The sequence below is a fragment of the Prionailurus viverrinus genome, chromosome A1 (assembly GCF_022837055.1).
Source record: "Prionailurus viverrinus isolate Anna chromosome A1, UM_Priviv_1.0, whole genome shotgun sequence".
Lineage (NCBI taxonomy): Eukaryota > Metazoa > Chordata > Mammalia > Carnivora > Felidae > Prionailurus > Prionailurus viverrinus.
In genome coordinates, this window is record NC_062561.1 from 217,699,956 (window position 1) to 217,717,524 (window position 17,569).

A 17,569-nucleotide genomic window follows, 5' to 3' on the forward strand; every position below is an offset into this window, starting at 1 on the left:
TTGCAAAATATCAGTATATGCTGATGAGTTAATCAACTATTCCTAGAATCCATGAGATACTAAAGTGCATATTAAATTAATAAGGAAAAAGATAGTAATCCAAGAATTAGTCAAAGATGGCTGAATTCTTTAGGTTCTATTTTCCAAAAAGCCCATTATAAGAACATCTCTTCAGAAGAAAATATGTTCCTTCTGAACTGACTTATCTCCAGTTCTTTTGTTCAATAATTGTGTTCTCCAATCCAATGTTTGGATTAAAATGTGAAATCATGTTAAGCATTTTTATTATTAACATATATTTTATGAGGCCATGAGATTTAAAGATAAAAGTGTGTGTGTGTATATATATATACATACATATATATATATGTATGTATATATATATATATATATGAATGAGAGTGAATGAGATAATATTAGATAATTTGTTGTGAGTTAAGCAGGTTTGCTTTCAATTTATACAAAGCTTTTTTTTAATGTTTATTTATTTTGAGAGAGAGACACACACAGTGGGAGCAGGGGAAGGGCAGAGAGAGAGGGAAACACAGAATTTGAAACAGGCTCCAGGCTCTGAGCTGTCAGCACAGAGCCCAATGTGGTGCTTGAACTCACAAACCACGAGATCATGACCTGAGCTGAAGTCAGACACCTGACCGACTAACCCACCAGGCGCCGCTCCTCCCCCCCTTTTTTTAATGTTTATGTATTTTGAAAGAAAGAGAGAGTACACAAAGCTTTTTAATTAGTACTTAAGCCATATGGATGTAAATACTACCTGTTACTGAAATTAGAAATATAGTACCTATTGGTAATCAATGTGAAATCAAATTAAGTGACACTATAACACAGACATAGACATTCAGTACCTTTTGCATTACAATATGTTCACTGATGTTTTAAAGAAGAACAACAATCACAACATAAAAATTACTGAGCCAGATCATGTCAAGTTCTTTAAGGAACAGATGTGTAGTTTTTATGGTTCACTCAAGAGTAGCAAACACATTATTGTTTCTAGAGTGCATACACTTAAAACAATTATAAAGATGTCAAAATTATGTTTCATTGCTTCCTCTTTTTTTTTTTCAATTGGTGTGCTGGAAATTTGTCATATTTTAGTCACATAGCAAGTTTTGAATACCTCTGATTATGTTTAAGTACATTCTCATACTGTAACTTATTTCTCACAAAAGGACAAGTAAAATTTTGCTTTCCTGCCCTCTCTTACAGCCAGAATAGTTCCCAATGGTTCCATCTTCTCAATTTTAAATTTGGAATTCTCATCCAGAAAAGACAATGAAGGCGGCAAATACCATACATTGTATATGCTTGAAAATGATGGCCAAATCACCTGGGTGTCTGGACCATAATTTAAAAAAAGAGTCTCTGGCATTCAGCACCCACATCAACGCTGTCAGATGCGGTGACTCTGGCCCTGCCAGTTGTGATCTTTGTTGTAATGACCCCAGGCTGGGATATACGGTCGCTAGTAATACCTATGCCTGACTTCATGACCCACTCAAAGATCCAAATACCTTTCAGTAAATTCCATTTAGACTTCAGTTGAGTAGTTTCTTTCCTTTTTTCTTTTTCTTCTTCCTTTTTTTCACTTAAGAATCCTGACTATATCAGAAATTGATGACAAATGTAGTTACAGGCAATAGAACCTCAAGGAAATGAAGCCTTACGCATGGTTATTTGGCCTTATTGGATTACCAGTCAGGAAGGATCCACCTGATATTGAAAAATGAGACTAGCAATGTCTGCGAGGTAGTAACAAAAGAGTTATTTAAATTTTCAGCCATGGTTACTGATATGATCTACCTATACTTAGTGTGTCTAGTGAGATGATGCTAGCATGAGGAATATAAGGGATATAGGATAGGCTGCTTGCTTCTAATCTTACAGCAGCCTTATAGAAAAATAATGACTCTCTCAATTTCTCAACTTGGGGAATGGTTAGATAAATAGTTGTCTATGGCTGTGCTGAAAGAATTTATCTCTAAGTCACTGCAGAACTAAAGTAACCAAGAATCAAATTCAAAAACTGCAGAATTGTAATGTCATTTGAATCATCAGCTTCACTGGGTCTTTTATTTGAAATTCAGGGAATTCTTGTTAAGGTGTGAGACCCTGAGAATTACAATGGAGCCATATGGGAGGTATAGGTCATTCAGAAGATAGCAGCTTTCCAAACCCTACTTAATTTCCTTTGCCAGCAAGAGTTACTCTTCCTTTCTTTTATGTGTCTATTTCTATTTTGATTAAAGATCTTACAATAACCTGTTTTAGGCAGGTGCCTTGTTGGGGATGAAGATATTTTTCAACCTTCACCCTGACCTCACTTCATTGCCTCCAATTTTATACTCAAGTCAGTTCCTATTTGTTTGGGAGTAGATGAGGTTGGGTAAGACCAGGAATAAAGTTTCATAGCAGAATAGTTTCAAGATTTTGCTAGAAGATATTACCTAAAATGTAGAGAAGGTATGTGGAGTTGGATTCTGATGTTTTTAGGTCTTTAAAAACATAGTATGAGAATTAATATGCATATACATGCCAGAGATTCTGAACTCAATGCACTAGTTAAGTGGTGGATAAACTCTCTTTGCAAAAGGTCAGATACTAAACATTTAAAATTTTTTTTTCAACGTTTATTTATTTTTTGGGACAGAGAGAGACAGAGCATGAACGGGGGAGGGGCAGAGAGAGAGGGAGACACAGAATTGGAAACAGGCTCCAGGCTCTGAGCCATCAGCCCAGAGCCTGACACGGGGCTCGAACTCACGGACCGCGAGATCGTGACCTGGCTGAAGTCGGACGCTTAACCGACTGCACCACCCAGGTGCCCCTAAACATTTTAAACTTTACAGACCACGTTATTTCTGTCATGACGACACAACTTTGCCATTGCATTAAGATAGCCATAGTTAATACATCAGTGAATAGACACAACTGTATGCCAATAACAATGTATTCACAAAAATTGGTAGTGTGTTGGGTTTGAACTATAAGCTGTACTTTGCTGACCCTTGTGTTAGCTCATACATTATTATAATTGTAAATGTTTGTTCATGTGGTTGACTGAAATCTCTGCTACAGAGTAAACAAAAGCTAAATGAATTTGAAATGACAAAAGAATACATTCAAAAGAGTTTGGTCAAGAAGTTGATCACAGATTCTCCAAACGAAGCTCCTGCTAAGGTCCTACTGTATACCGGACGTGTAATTGAAAAGGAGGTTTCAGGCATGGTGAAGCAGTACTCGGACATTCATTATGGGCTCTCACCTACATCTCAGATTTAAATTATTATACAGTCCTTAAGCTTCTTGAATGAATGCAAGGCTATTTTTCTTAGAAAAAAAAAAAACCCTATGAAGCATTAGAGATATATGCTGTAAACCTTCCTCCTACCCTTTCTCAAAGAAATCTATGGCAAATTGTTAGAATAATTATTCCAAGAGACTGGGAACTATTTTAAGAGGTCATTCATTATTAGAAACCCTCTTTAGTTACCACAAATATAAGGGGACCAAGCATGCCACTGTTAATCAGTCAACACAGAAGCTGACTAGGGTCTAGACATTTAATTTAAGTTTTGATTATGGCCAGTTCAAGGAGCATCCACCTGGATCATGAACATTGTTTGCAGTTATTTACACAGTTCCTGAATTATGTGCTCAGCAACAGACAGAAGCCCCACATTTTATTCCCAATTCCTGGTTAGGAAGAGTCGAGAGCCCTGGGATCTCTCTCTTTCTGTCAAAGTAGTAAATCAAAACTCCTACTGCATTTCTCAGAAAATTGTAGACATGAGCGCCACTATCAAGGATGTGAAAAATGCGTGCCGTTTACTTTTACTTGTGTTTGCTTTTCAAAAGACGGACACATTGAGATGTTTTCAATGAATTTTCATAAACATATTTAGCTGCACCTCCAAATATATTTGAGAAGAGGTATGTGTGAGTCTGCTTAACTTGAACAAATATACCTGGCACCAGGTATATAGCTATTGACCTAGACGTCTGTTTTTTTTCAACATACAAATAATCAAAACACTAAAAATAATTTGCTTTGAATGGCAAAAGACTTTTTGATATCTAATCACAGAGACATAAAGATTCTAAAGCACTGTGCCAGTTTTGTCTACAATAACTTAAATATATTCTTACATATAGATTCTAAGGCACTGTGCAAGTTTTGTCTGCCAGGACGTAATGTTTTGTTCTTGATTTTTTGATTTTTTTCATTTGATGGGATACCATGATCATGGATTACTCTGATTGCATCTAGCTAATAAGAAAATGAGAATGAGAAGTAGCAGACACATTATATTTTGGTAAAATTTATATATGACAGAAAATGACAAATACAATACACTGATGAGTTTCTTGGTGTTCAAGCAATGGAGATTTTTAGGATATCCTCTTCCAATGAAAAGTAATTGATGGCTTCTCATAGTCCCTATCCCTAAAAAAATAAGAACAGTGTTCCTGCCGTTAACTACAACATGGGTGAACTTGGAAGTCATTATGCTAAGGGAAATATTCCAGACACAGAAGAACAAATAGTGCATGATAATCACTAGTATCAGGAATCTAACATAGTCAAACTTGCAGAAGCAGAGAGTAGAATGGTGGTTACCAGGGTCTGGGACAAGAAAGAAGCGAGGAGGTGCTGATCAAAGACTGTGTAGTTTTACTGATGCAAGATAATTAAGTCATAAAGATCCACTGTACAGCACAGTGCATACAGTTGACATTACTACCTTGTACACTTAACCATTTATTGAGGGTAGATCTTACACTGCATGTTCTTATCAGAAAAAAAAAAGGATAAGATAAAACTTCCAGAGGGATGGATAAATTTCGGACATTGCATATGGTGACATTTTCATAGGTGCATATTTGTCTTCAAGCTCATCGAGATGTACACATTAAATATGCAAAACATTTTAGATGTCAATTACACCCAAATGAAATGAAAAGAAAAAAAATAAAATAAAATGTAAAATGAAATCAAATCAAATCAAATCAAAATTTGAAAGTCTACTGCTTGATGGACTCCTTTGGATATTGGAAACAATACAAATCGCACTGGGATATGCTGCTCTGATCCGTTTCCTAAGTGACTCAAAAGTTGGACACTTTCCAGTGGCCTGCAAAGTGGACAAAGTCAACCAAACAAACTCAAATAATACATCATGCAGACAACTCTGTGATCTGGCCCCAGTGACTAGTAAGTCCAAGAAAACTTGACATTTCCATTGCAAATCATATATGTTAATTGCCTTCATGGAGCTTATATTCTAATGACATAGACAAAAAATAATTTCATTTCTAATCCAACATAAATTTTACATTTTTTCTGTTTATTGTTCTCTCTTGGAGATTGCATGTATGTTTCACAAAGGTGGAATTTTATGTTTTCCTTTTGCTTTGATATTTAGCTCATTTGTTCATTGTTTTACTTCCAGCGCCTAAAATGCTGCCTGGTGCACAGTAGTAACTCATAATGCAATTATTCAAATCATGGTATTATAAGTGCTTTGAAGCAAACTAAAACAGGTCAAGGGTTACGGGGAAGGGAAGCGATGCCTTCTAATACGATGGCACCAGTTTAGTACTTGTTTGGGGAAGAATTTTGTCAAAAGTTAGTCTTTTGACTGGATAAGTTGAGAAAATGAGCCACGGAAAATTGAGGAGAAATTATTCTAAGCAGAAACAAAATCACCTAAAAAGTTCCAGAGGTAAGTGAGCTTTGTGTATTTGAGAAGAAGCAGAAAAGCCAAATTATTTGAAATAAAGGAAGCAGGAGATTATAGGTTTTACTTTTAGAAAGGTGAGCCAAAGCTAGATCCTACAGACTGCTGTGGCATGGTGACGACTTTGGATTGCTGTTACAAGAATCAGCAATAGAAAGGAAAGACAGGATTTTGGAACAAGGAAGTTATATGGTCAGATTTATATTTTAAAAGGTTTCTCTGACTTCCGTATGGAAAATAGACCTGCCGGAGTTTCTCAGTAGCAGCAGAGGACCAACGAGGAAAAGGTTGTTGTAATTAAATGAAGAGCTGATGATGGCTTAGGTTAGAGTGGTAACGGTGGTCACTGCGAGCAGAGGTGGTAGTGGAGGTCACAGTGGTAACAGGGTTGAATAGTGTAGTTGTGGGTGTGCCCGTGGTAGTAACAGCCGCGGCGGTTGTGGTGGTGGCGGATGGGAGCCATAGCAGTGGGAGTGCTGGGGTAATGGCGGTTGTCTGTACTTCCGCCTTGTGAAATGGGGGATATTTTGCAAAGGGCTGCTCTACGAATTCAGTTAGCTGATTTCAGGACTCTACCCCTGAAATCCTTGTTGCACTATATGCTAACTAATGTGGATGTAAATTTTAAAAAATAAAAAAAAAAATTAGGAAAAAAGAATTCAATTAGCTGGAGCATTAAAAGAATAAGAAATGTGCTGAGAAAGGAACCATCCAGCAAATGCCGACTGAGTATATTATTTTGTTTCCATAGCCGCCAAACTAACTTACTGCTCTTCTTTCTAATTCTGTGTGGTATGCCGACTCAAACCAAGTAAAAATTTCTTCTCCGGCAGCAGTGGCTCATACATCTCCCATTGATCATGCTTTATATTCTTTTCTGAACATCACACTTTAAATGAATAATTCACCTTGCTGAGACATTCTAGTTCCTCATCTTCAACTATCTGATTAATTTGTGTCTTTCCAAGTACATTAAAAATTCCTTATTAGTTTTGAAGCTTTCTCCATCCTTCAAAAAAAAGATTTTTTTTTGTAAATAAACACTTGCCCAATAGACTTCTTCAATCACTTAGCATTTGACCACTTATTAAGTTATGACAATAAATAACCAAAAATATATTTAAAAATACTTCAATCGATGCATGCACAATATAATACGTGGCACTTACAAGGCGTATATTCACCTAGGTAAATCTTACAATTTTGTAATCAAATGTATGTATAATTTTATTCTTTCAAATAATAAACTAAAAATCAAAATAGTATTGCCATGCCATATAATACTGTTACAAAGAAACAGTGTGATAGAGATTAGTGTAATAGAGATTACACTAATGGCCACAAATATTTCATTTTCCCCCCTTGGGGATTTCCAAAATGCTTACAATATTTAAGGCACAGGGATTTTTACTCCTTATAGCTTTTTGGCTGGACCAAAACTATAAAAGGGAAAATAGAAAAAGGGCACTAAGCACCTTTGTAGAATTTAAAGATTTCCATAATTTGAGTCATGGGAAAATAATTACATGCAGAATTATTGTGTGTAACGTGTCTGTATTAGGATGACTAAGACTTTAGTTTGTGTATGTTGTTTTATCAAGGGCAAATGTGCTAATGTTAATTTTCTCCTCATTGAAAGAACACCATCAGATTCCTTCATTTTGACAGGTAGAACATTCTGGGATAAATAGACAAAGTAGACATATATGTCAAGTACATCTCAAGTAAATTTAAAGTCGAAGGAATTAATCAATAATGAGGTAATGGAATTTTAGATGAGCTGCAGGGCTGATATGGATTTTGTCATGTTAATATCATCATGCATAACTGGAAACATCTGCCATCTGCCTTATTCTGTATGGTAATGTGGAGCTTCATATATCTATATAATAACACAGTAAGTCTTGTTACTCAAAAGATCTTATCTACAGTCAAGCAAATGCTCTAAGACAATGAATGATTGGAGAGCCTTAGTCAATCTTTGTAATATAATTTATAACCTTGTCTAGCATCATTAGACACAACATCTCCAGGAATGTAACATGGAAGGAATAGAGTAATATTTCATTTTAACTTTTTGATAGATTTCCTGGTTTGATATAAAGATTTTTAAAGTATCATTCTACCTTTAAAAATTATGTATGATTTCGAGCATAGTATAATCCTACAGTAATGAAATAATTTCTCTTAGAAAATGTCAATGTATGTGAAAGGCATATAACATCATTTCAAGGATAAGTCTTGAGGTTATACAAACCTGAATGTAAACTACCAAACTCTTGACCTTGAGTGAATTATATAATCTCAGACTCAGCGTTCTCAATCCAAAGAGGTATTCTAAGGTTTTACCGAGAAAACATATGTAATGTGCTTAGTTTAGAAAACATGTTACTACAAGTCAATAAACTGTAGCCACTATCATTACTTAAATACCAAAAAATAAAGGTTTGCTTCATAACTGAGTGAAATTTATGTGCTTTCTCTATGAAAAAAATCTTGCATAAAAATCATATCTATTTTATTAGGAGGTATTTTAATCTAAATATCAACATGTTAGGAATGTCTAATTAGAGTTTATTTCAAATGGAAATATAAAAAAGTGGAAAAATTACTGTAATGCTTAATTACATATATTTAATAAACATTCATTTGTTATATCACTTTTGAGAGGATCACATATATATTAAGACTTTCAACTTATTTGTTGATTGGATAAACCCAGTTACTCATATCTCTAATCTTCAGTGGTTGCCTGTATAGCATATTGATAATTGCTTTTTTTTTTTGAGACCATTAAAAAAAAATCTTTCTTTTAAGATTTTAACTTCCTTGGAGGCAAAAACATACTAGATACTTTGTATCTCCTCAACACTTACTCATAATAGAGATTATACTAATGGCCAGTAAAGAATACCAACGTATGGGTCGCCTTGGTGGTCCAGTCAGTTAAACATCCGACTTTGGTTTGGTCATGATCTCACAGTTCATGAGTTTGGGCCCAGCGTCAGGCTCTGTGCTGACAGCTCAGAGCCTGGAGCCTGCTTCTGATTCTGTGTCTCCCTCTCTCTCTCTGCTCCTCCTCTGCTCATGTTCTTTCTCCCTCTCAAAAATAAATAAGCATTAAAAAAACAAATTTTCTTTTTATCATCCCATTAAAACAGGACAATAAAAATTAAATTGGAAAAATTGTTTCAGATGTTTTGATAATTAAAAATCTCTAGTTTTCTCAAATTATCTTAATTCTTTTGTCTAGTTCTTTGCCCCAAATATCTGTTAAGGCATAAAGTTCATGAACCTTAACGAAATAATTTGGAAAAGGGGAAAAAAGAGTGCAGAAAGCTTTAGAAGCCTCAGTCTGGACAAATGCAGTTCACCTGTGTTCTTTCACCACCTGAGCTGGTGGGAATGCACTCCCTTGAGCGAAACAGAATTCAGTCACTCAACCAATGAACGGGTTTCATCCGTGGCATACACAAGTTACACTAAAATATCAGCTCTTTAGAACTGGAAATTCTCTTCGGCAGACTCAGTAAAAGAAGCAGAGACCCAGAATTCCAGAATTAACTATTTCTTATGCTCGCTCGAACAAATGTCCTAATCGCTCTGCTCTTTTGTTTCATTAAATATAAAAGTAGATTACTGTAAGTTTATTCTCAAATTCAAATACAAAGTTGTAGATATTTCATCTTATTTATTGGTTTTATTAATATTTCACAAATTATGCAGATAGATGCTGTTTATGATCTAGTCCTAAACACACTAATACCTAATAGAGGAACTAGTAACCATACTTTCTTAATTTTACTTACTCAGCATTTAAAGATATGAATTTTTGAATATTATAGTATATGAACCTGACTCCTAGTAGGGAGTTCATTTATGAACTTTAGTATTAGTTAAGAAACTGTTCCATTATTATGAAAATAATAATAATGATGGTGATGATCGTGAAGTGAGAGAGGAGGAGGAGGAAGATAAAAGGGGACCGGGTTGTTTAGTTATCTCAGATAGTAAACACCAACAAAACGATTATCCTTTAGTAGAAAAACGAAAACACTTATTTTTTTGTTATGATTATCAATAGAAAACCGTATTCATTAAGAAATGTAAAATAAAACAAGTAATCCAAGGTTACTGTCTAAATTCTACATTTTTGTCTCCTACTAAATCCAAATGAATTATGGAAGAGAGACTGAGGGAGGAACAGAATTAAAAAAGACAGCTCAAGACACGCACGATGTTTCTGCAAGAACAACTTTTATGAATAGCTTCTTCTTCATGTTTTATTTTGTTTTTGTTTTTATGTTTTGTATAATAATATTAAATCATGTGACAATCAAATGGGAAGTCCAGCCACATTGTTTTAATGAGGTAACTATTATGGGAACAAAGATATTTTTCTTATATATTTTAAGGAAATAATTTCAGAGGTGGTCAAAACATGGGCCATAAATGATTTTTAAATCATTTATTTGAATGATATATATATATATATGCATATATATATGTATATATATATATTTAAGTTTATCTATTTATTTTGAGAGAGAGAGCAAGTGCATGCACACAAGCAGGCAAGTTGGGGAGGGGCAGAGAGATGGAGAGAGAGAATCCCAAGCACGCTCTGTGCTTTTAGCACAGAGCTCTAGGGTTTGATCCCACAAAACATGAGATCATGACCTGAGCGGAAATCAGGGCTCAGATGCTTAATAGTGGGATCCACCCAGGCACCCCTATGTGAATGATAATTTTAAAATTATTACATTTGTAGAAAATAAAATAAAATAAAACTAAAATAATAAAATTATTATATATGTGTTATTTCTAACCAATTGTGTATTTTGTTTCTTGGATATTGGGCAGCTAATATTGGCCAGAACTATATTTAAAGAAGCTATTTATAGCTTCTTATATTATTAATCAGTCTTTTTTCTATAATGTGGAAATCAGGGATAGCAGTTAAAATTCTATTTACATTTATGTCAATTGATCAAAATATTTAGAGAATGTTTTTACAATATTTTAATATGATTCAACCACAAAGATTCTAGTACTAAAAATCAAATCACTTATAATTTCAGCCACGTGAATTTGAATATAAATATGATTAATTTGACTCTCTAGAGCTATGCCAAAGCAAAAAGTTTCTTCCTATTAATTTTCAAAGTTGTACTTCAATATGGAAAGGGATTAATTGAACAGATAAATGATTTGAATTAATTTTTAACACTGTTTATCAAAAGTCTGAGGTAAAGGTAAACAAAAGAAATAGCTGATACTTAAGTCTAATAGTGGCATATTTCAGGGGCTAGTGGCGGATCAATCAGCAGAGCATGGGACTCTTGATCTCAGGATTCTAAGTTCAAGCTCCACACTGGGCATGGGTCCGACTTACAAAACAAAACAAACAAACAAAGAAAACACAACTCTAATAGTGGCATATTCTAATTCTATACAAACCCACAAAAATAGACCGTGAATCAAAGGGACATTTAGTAATTAAACACATTACAGAAGTTATAAAATAATGTAACAGAAAAAATAGAAAAAGCCTGCATGCTCAAATAAATCATTTTATAATTGAACACAATGCAATTAAGTGAACTTTAAATATAACCAATATATGAGAATGATATTGTTTATGAGAGTTTGCAAATTAGAAAGAGCATAAAAGCGAGAAACCAACCTATACATTTTCAATTTAAAAAAATGTATGTGTGCATATGCAAAGTGAATATAAAAATAAACATATACTCTATGTAAAGTACATTTTTATTTTGTATTTATTTTTTTTTTTAACGTTTTATTTATTTTTGAGAGACAGAGTACGAGCAGGGGAGGGGCAGAGAGAGAGGGAGACACAGAATATGAAGCAGACTCCAGGCTCTGAGCTGTCAGCACAGAGCCTGACGTGGGCTCAAAGCCATGAACCGTGAGAGATCATGACCTGAGCCGAAGTCGGAGGTTTAACCGACTGAGCCACCCAGGCGCTCCTACATGTATATGTATACATACACCCAACCCACATATAGTCATATTGTATAATATACTCGCATTATACAGACACCTTATAGAGTTATGGGGGAGAGAGAGAAAGAGAAAATATACATGGAAATATTGACAATTATTAAATTTAATTTCTGAATCTGTAAGAAAATAATTGTGATATGATGTTATATCATCAATAAATACAGTGACAATAAAGTGAGGAAAGTTCTCTGGCTGAAATGTATAAACGTTATTTAGGGTGTCGGTGTCAATTGTAGTTTTATATAATTCAAATGTTTGATCTACTTTTTATTCATTCATTATTCCTGTATTTATTCGGCACTAAACTCAACTTGACTATTTGTCATAGCTACAGGTTAATAGTACAAGATGAAAAGAGGACGAAGGTGCATGAGAAAGACAATGTTAACCAAATATATGAGTCAAAGTGTCCAAAATGGTGGCAAGTATATATTTACATGTATATACTTTTCCTAGAGATGCAACAGCCAAAAAGAGAATAACAAACAAGCAAATAGGTAGTTTTATTGAAGGAAAATTGCAGTAAACATTTCACAGACATTGTGGTGTGGTGGAAATGGCATTTAACAAAATCATTCCGTACAAAGCATAATATGATCTCAGAGATTCTTTTCTATTTAACTTGCTCTCTTTTTAAATTTAATCTTTAAATTTACATGAAGTCAAGTTTTTGTTTCCATTTTTATAGTATTGGTATGTTCTCTGATCCCGTAGTTTTGTAATTTTTCAGAATCTCTTATAAATGTAATGACGCCTCACATAGCCTTGGTAAGTTTGGTTTCTTTCAGTCTAAACAATTATTTTGTGATTCATTCAAGTTGTTGCCTGTATTTATAGTCTATTACTTATTGCTAACTATCATTCTATTGTATGAATATGCCATATTTTGTATAATTAATTCACCTAATGGCAATAAATTCATTACAGAACATTCGGGCTATTTCCACTGCTTGGCGATTATGGATAAAACTCCTATGAATATTTGTGTACACATTTTAGTGTGAACATGAATTTTGATTTCTCTAGGGAAAATAGCTAGGGAGAGGTTGCTGATTATATGCTAATATGTCTTTAACTTTACAAGGAATTACCAATTTTTTTTTTCAAAGTGACTGTACCATTTTTCATTCCTCCTGAAAACATAGGAGAGTTCTAGTTGCTTCACATGTTGGTAGGATTTGGTATTGTGTTTATTTTTAATTTTACTCATCTAACAGGCATACAATGCTGTCTTATTGTTTTTTTTTCTCACATAATGTGTTTATTTGTATTCATCTATAAGCAAACAGCAGAATTAATACAACATTCCACAACTCCCGATCATCTTTTCTTACACAGACGGAATGACGAGTTTAAGAGGCACAGACTTAGAGATTTCTGACCCTCACTCACCCAGCCCTGCAGCTCATCTCAATGGCAGGGTCTTGACAGCAAAGTGACTGTCCCTATTGTTTTTTCCAGTACTGCTCTTTAAAGGAGCCAGAGCAGGACACTGACCCTAGTAAGCAGCCCAAGGCACATCATCACACTGGGGACACGTCAAACTCTGGCTGTCTTAGTGAGAGAGCTGGCTGTAAAAACACCACCCAGAAGTGCTGTCATGCACAATGTGGGACTCCAGTTCACAATGGAAGAAGAAGAAACAAATCTCTTTTTATGTAAACCTCCCTTAGAGATTCTTTGGCCTACTGTAGGCCTACTCTTTTTACCTGAATGTTTTCTTCTTTAAATTCTGGGTTGCTAGTACCAAAATGCATCCTCCCCCCGCCACAAGGGGAATTCAAATGTGATCAAAACATAAACCGGGGTGTGACCCTCTCAATTATAAAGGATAGGCAGATGGAAAAGCTACCTTAAACCACTACCTGATTGCTCTGGCCTCATCTGTGAGAATGGGAAAGGAGAGGCAGAGGAATCTACATGCCTCCCTGAACTTGAGAACACTGCTCCAGACCTCTGGGATGGTTTCTGTCTTCTAGCATTTCCCGACTTCCCAGGCATCTGCTTACAGAATTTGGGCAGTTGGTCATCCCATTCTGCATGGTAACACGTGCCGGCCACCGGGGGTCCCAGCTCCTTTTTGCAGAAGGATGACACTTTGAATTTGCCATGGCCGTCGCCAGATTGGTTGCTGAGAATGGGCTCCTCACAAGCCAGTGGCCCATTGTATTTGAAAACTAGCCAGACCTAGTGGCGAAGGCCTGTGGCCTTGGGAGGCCCAGAGGCGACGTAATCAGAAGGATTGTGCCACTGCTGATGTAACTGCCCTTCAGGCTGACCAGCAGAAAAGGGTGCCGTTCCGTTTTGGGGGTCCTTCCTGATGGGAGCATCTGGATCTATCACCACTAAGGTGTGCAGTTCACCTGGATTGAGGCCATCCCATGCAAGACCGGTGGGCTGGTTCTTCACCCGGGTTGGCGTCAGCACTTTGCCCAGCTCCATCCACCTGTGCTCCAAAGATTTTGACCTGCAGCGGATGCTGTGGCCGCTCTTCCACTTGCTGCAGGTCACAGGCCAGGACTACTTGCTCAGGTTCATTAGCATTATTGGGCGAAATTGGAAGGACAGCTGGAGGCGGGGCCCGGGCCCGAGGCACTGACTCCTACCGGTCTGCAAACCCACCCTGTGAGATCACTAGTGGTGTCTTACTGTGGTTTTCATTTGAACTTCTTTGATGGTAATGATAGTTCCTTGTTCTCATTTGCCAGCTATCTATCTTCTTGGTGAAGTATATGCTCAAGGAACCTACCCACTTGAAAACTTGGATTGCATGTGTTCTCGGTTTGATTTTGGCAGGCCTTCACATATTCTGTACGTGTGTCCTTTGCTGGGTATGCAGTTTTCTCTGAATATGTAGCTTATTCTTTCATTCTCCTGACAGTGTCTTTCACAGAGCAAAAATTTTAGATTTGGACTAAATCCAATGTGTCAGATTTTTTTTTCCCTCTATTTTAAAAATATGCTTTTGATGCTGTGTCTAAGAACTCTTTGCCTAAGCCAACATCATGGAGATGTGTGTGCGTGTTTTCTTCTAAATTTTTATTTTACATTTTATATTTAGATCTATAATCAATTTACAGTGGATTTTTATAAGCTGTGAAGATGAAGTCAAGGCATTTTTTTTATTGCATATTGGTGTTCAGTTTTCCCAACACCATTTGTTGAAGGAAATCCATACTTTCTCTATTGAATTATGTCTGTAACTTTGTCAAAAATTAATTGTCTGTGATTGTATAGGCCTATTTATAAACTCTAGTTTGTTTCACTAGTGTATTAGGGAATATTCTTGTCTATTTTTATAATATATTTTGCCAGGATTTTGATTAAAATTTTCTTAAATCTATAGATCAATTTGTCGAGAAGTTATATCTTAATAATATTGAGCTTTCCAACCCATAAATATGCTACATCTCAATTACTTATGAAAGTTCTTAACTTTTTTTCATTTTCATATATACACTCCAGGTATATATTTTACTCGGTTTACACTTAAGTATTTCATTTGATGTATATGTTTTCATTCTCTCTCTATATAGAGGGATGTATAAATGTTTCATTTTAAATTATTTATTATTAACATATAGAATCAGATTGATATTTGTGCATTGCTCTTATGTCATGTGTCCTTCCTAATTTCACTGATTAGGTCTACAAGTTTCTTTTGAGAATTCCTTACAACTTTTATTTTATTTATTTTTTTTCAACGTTTATTTATTTTTGGGACAGAGAGAGATAGAGCATGAACGGGGGAGGGGCAGAGAGAGAGGGAGACACAGAATCGGAAACAGGCTCCAGGCTCTGAGCCATCAGCCCAGAGCCCGAGCTGGGCTCGAACTTCTGGACCGCGAGATCGTGACCTGGCTGAAGTCGGACGCTTAACCGACTGCGCCACCCAGGCGCCCCTCCTTACAACTTTTAGACGAGTAGTTACATGGTATCTTATACTAGGCTGGTGTAAGAGGTTTACAACAGTTATTAAAGTTTAGCATTCATGTGACCTATGCATTATAATTCAACCTCAGTGTATATATTTCAATGAAAAATTGTAAAAAAAAAAGCACAGAAGATACACACTGAATTATTTATCACAGCAATGTTTACAAAAGCAGAGATTAGGGATAGCCTAGATTTCAGGATTGCATTGTATTCATACAATAAACTATTATACAACATTGAGCAAAGAACTGTATGAAACATCAGTGACCTCATCAACACGTGTTTAAGCAAACAAAGCATTTTGTAGAATTTTACTCACAGGATGAAATCATATCAAACATATAGAACATGAGATACTGATATTGTATTATTTAAGGACACATTTACTCACAGTAAAAGTATGATGTCTGAAAGTAAACGGTAAGTTCAACATGATTACTTCTATGTATCAGAGAGAAGGTGGATGCAACATGAGAGTATAGTACAAAGTAAATAGTGGTGTATAATTTGTATAATGTATTATCCTTTAAGCTAGATAATAAGTAATAGCTGCTCCTCACATTTTGTATTGCATATTAATGTTTGAAAGATAATTCTTAACATGCCATAAATGGTATGTTCATCGTTCTGGATTCCTCTAAAGTCTCTATTTAAAACTAAACTGAAGCTATTCAGCTCGACAGATGTCAGCCTTGACTTTCGCTGATATTTTCTACTTCTACTCCTTCAGCATTGCCATTGCTTCATCAATAAATAATAGCCAATGGAAAAAGATTCTCATCAATAAAAAAGAACAGAGAACAGACATTTCTCCAACACAGAAATCCCAAATGCCACTAGTTAGCTTTTCCAGATTGGCCATATTTCAGGACAGATAACAGTAGTATTTATCAATTGTGGCTAAAAGGTTGGTCAAAGTGGTTCTCTTGCACAGGAAAGAAGAAATGGTTTAAGAATTGATCAATGTATCACATAAAACACCATCAGTGACAGACTGTGTAACTGTCAGTTGTCAGCGATTAGCAAATTTGTTGGGAAAAGGCTACTTTGATAAGAGGAAGAAAACAAGAACATCTGAACCCACCAACAAAAAGAGTTATGAGCACTTATGAGGAAATAGAGATGTGTCAATGATCTTGAGGAAGGACACTGGACCACACAGTCACTTCTTTTTCAAAAGCTGGGACTGTTTCCTATAAGTGAACTGAATTCAGCTTATTGTATGACTTTGGGCAGAGTGAGTAAGTGTTCTGTGATACATTATTCATGGAATCTAAATGACAGAATCTGATCTGTAAGAAAGATACAAAACATTTATAATAAAAAGTATTAAAAACATTTACTCACTATTCCATGGGAACTCAGGAAATTTAAGAAGGACTTATAATAGTGGTATTTGACTTTAAGAATGAGCATGGGTTTTCTAAATGATAGAAGAGAGGAGCAATGAATTAGGCAGAAAACATGAGACGTAGATGTCAGTCGGGAAAACAACATGGAGGAATGTTATGTCTATGTGGCACAGAAGGTATAGAAGTGGTTCATGTTTTTTCTGGAAGATTAGAAAACACTTAGATGCTGTACAAAGAAATCCTCTGTCTCCAGTGGACAAGAGAGAGAGAAATGTATTAGACATGGAAATACATGATTGAATATAGACTTCAAATCAATTTTGAAAGCAGGATTCAGGAGGTTAGTCACTAGCCACAGGGAGAAAACATAAACACTGATACCGTGATTAGAAAAAAAAAGGGCAGAAATTTATATTTATATTCAACTTAACTTTTAGAAGCTGGAATAGTGCCCCAGGGAAAACAGGATGAAACCTGAACAAAAGCTGA